Source organism: Theobroma umbraticum, unplaced genomic scaffold, assembly GCF_002168275.2.
Source record: "Theobroma umbraticum cultivar Fairchild unplaced genomic scaffold, ASM216827v3 scaffold_95.0, whole genome shotgun sequence".
Lineage (NCBI taxonomy): Eukaryota > Viridiplantae > Streptophyta > Magnoliopsida > Malvales > Malvaceae > Theobroma > Theobroma umbraticum.
This window is the reverse complement of record NW_018397257.1, coordinates 5,157,630-5,161,277: the sequence shown is the minus strand read 5'-3', so window position 1 is coordinate 5,161,277 and position 3,648 is coordinate 5,157,630.

Below are 3,648 nucleotides of genomic sequence, written 5' to 3'. Positions count from 1 at the left end.
AAAAAAAAAAAAAAAAGGAAAACGGCAACTATACAAACCAACAAGAGCCCCATAAAAATAAAGCAACCAGAAATTAACCCAGGATATATAATATAATATATTAAATATGAATATTTAAAAATAATGAAATTCAAACTTTAAATCTTATTTTTTTAAAAGAGATAACAATCATTAAATCGAATTTTCATTGTCACAAATATGGTGGATCATTTTATTCTATTACTCATTTTTAGTTCACTCATTGGTTGATAATAAAAAAATTTTAAATAAAAAAAATGAGAACATCTTCTTATGTTCCGTAAAATGATTAAATGTAGCTTTGAACGATAAGAATTTTTTTTTTTTTGAATTGGAATATCATCTAATTGAGATAGATATTGAAAATGTTTCTTTAATGAGTCCCAAGTGTTGAAGATATAGCAAAGATATATATGTTTTCTTACCATGTACAATTTCAAAGGGAACTTAATACATTTGAGAAAATTTATAATTAACATAAATTAGTATAATATAATGTAAAGCATATTTTCACTTGAATTCTTCATTTTAGAACATCCCCAACCCATATCTTCTTTCCTTTTTCTTTATTTCTTAATTATTTTTCCTTTTTTAAAAATAAGTTTTTTACATTAAAATTGAAAATGAAAAGTATACTTCTTAGAAAAAAATAGTAATAATCACATAAAAAGAGTAAACGATAAACAAAGACTCCAAGTGAATGTTTATTAAATGATAATAACTATAAAATATGGTTTAGAAGTAAAGGACAAACTTGTCGTTTATCGTAGGAGTCGAAGCTATTGTCTTTTCTCCATTCTCGAATTATTCTTCCGAATCAAGTTGTTCAGTTGTATTCGAAATACAAAGATATAAAAAGAGTGGTTTGACCAATTCAAAATGTATTGTTTTAATTAGTTTAATAGTTTGCAGGATCAAGTGACTCAAATCTAACTCATTTCCGATTTAATGTCTCCTCACATTTTTCTTTTTCATTTTTCTTTTTTGGAAAAAGATATAGTACTTGTAAGTCCACAACCGCTTTCACCATGTTGAGATTAATAATTCCCAAATACTATAACATGATATGGGATTAAAATTGGTAGAATATGATAGAATAAAAAAATAATTATTATATAGTTTATTTCATAAGAATGAAATAATTAATTATTTCGTAGGAATACAATAAATAAGGGATAGTTATAATATAGTTTGGCTTATGGAAATAGAATAAATCAGAAATTGTTATCATAATTTATTCTAATATTTAATTGGCAATAATAATTTTAAGAATAATCAAAGAATAAGTAATAAATTATAAAAATACCTTTTATTGTAATATATGATTGTTTTATTTTTTATTTTTATTTTTATTATTAAAATATTAAAACATTAAAAATTTATACTTAAAATTTTAAATATGAATTTTTTATAATTTATAATTAAAATTTAATTTAATTTTAAAATATTAATTTTTAGCTTTTTTATTTTTTTTTTCATTCTAGTATTTTCATTTTTTTTTTATTTTTTCCTTATCACCAATCAGCCATTGGAAATGTGGTTGATGTTATGGAGCTTCGATTTGGCGCTCCTTGTGGTCGAATATGGTGGGGATCACGAATAAACGCTTCTTGTAGCCAGCATCAATGCTGCTGTTGCCAAACCTAGTCACCCTCCATTGAGGGACTTTAAAGAGAGAATGAGAAAGGTAGAAGATGCGTACAGAGAGAAAGAAATTGTGAAAAATGAAAACAAAAATCTATTATATATAATGGTAATTTTTAACTTTATTTAAGAATAATTGTGTCCAACAAAATTTTTGACTTATTTCCACACCTTTGGAAAAGTTATTACTGAGGTTCCCTTGATAATGACTATTTAGGTTTATGTAGGAATGAAAATGACCATTCCTGTAAAACAAACAAATTATTAAAGAGAACTTAAAAATTATTAAAGAAATTATAAGTGTTTATAAATCGCGTTAAACTCAAGTGATACTCTTAAAATTTTGTCAAAAACTCAACCCAATCCACTCAATTAAATTCCTTTAATAATATTAACAATTTTTTACTAATATTTAATATTTTAAATATATTTTAAAATTAAATAAAATAAAAATTTATATTAATATAATAATATCTCTAGTCGAGTCAAATCTTAAAAATTTTACTAAGTCTTGGCTCAAGTCAAGATAGGCACATGACCTATTAAGCTGGCTTATCTATAGACAAGTCTAATTCAAAATAATTTTGATCTTTTTTAATGTCATTGTTTCTAAGTATATTTTTTTTGTATAAATATCTAAGTATACCTTAACTTTTAACTATTTACTAAATACCTCAACGGTTGGTGAAGACATAATACACCATACTGCTTTAATCTTGAAAAAAGCTATGGACACTTGGGAAATGGTAGCAAAGCTCGAATAATTCTGTCAAGGAAGTAAGGACTCGTTGACAAAAAAATTTTTAGTGTGAAAGGAGAAGAGGCAAAGGTCGAGGCCAAGTTAAGTGTTGAAGTTAGCTTCATTAGTTTAGGGGTAAGTTTATATTATTTACATGATTTTACCTACATTGAATGTTAAAAGTCTTGACAAAGGAGAAGAAAATAGAGTGATTAGAAACTTGATGGCCAAAGCCAAGTCGAATTTGGTGTTCCTCTAAGATATTATAGATAGTTAATTTTGATTATTACTTATTTTCTTTAAGAGTTATTTTACAAAGTGCTATACATAGAATAATGAGAACAATTTAAACAAGTAAAGCATTACTTTACGCAAAACAACTAATATAAGCAAAACAACTAATTCGTTTAGAATAACCACTTCCTGCAGATGACAGTGAAAGTAACTCAAAAAAAGTGGTAAGGTTCATGAGTTATTTTCATCTTAAAATGTTTCGAAGCGTATGGTTTAGTGGCTCAAAGGTGGAGGTAATTAAAAGGTTTTTGTTTTAACTGTTTCCTGAAATACAAATTTTTCCACTTTTTACTTTGTTCTCGTGTACCTGTTCACATATACATTCTTCTTTTATACTTATTTACATACAACTTATTCTCTTATACCTATTCATATGCAACTTCTTCTTTTGTGCCTTTTCATGTATACCTTTTTTGTTACCTTCTACTTGAGAACAAGTCTTATTATACCTAATTACTATAACGATCACATAATGGGTTTCTAACTGCTACTCAACATTAATTCTTATTAATGGTTACTCAACATTAAAACTCTTTTTAATAATGTCATTCATTACGTATATTAAAGCTTTTTTTGTAACTGCCATTTTTGGCACTATATACAAAACTTTCACAATTCATTCAAGATGTTCTCTTCCTTCCAAAGCTAACACATTTTTTTTAGAGCTTCTCTTTCGAATTCTCTTCTACTTCCTAACTCTCTTCTTATTTTCTTCCACTTGCCACAACACTTAGTACTTTAAGAACTACTTCGATCTTTTTCTTCGTCACCTCCGACACAACTTTTTACTTGTTTGCAATTCTTACTCTCCCTATCACAAAAATCCTTTTTAGAGTTTGACGACTCCGTTGGGGAAGAGTGACTACATTAAGTAAAACTCTTACTACCACAACTTTGTATTACCAAAAGAGGTGGAAAGTTCCACTAGAAACCAAGATATGTCTGTTCCCACC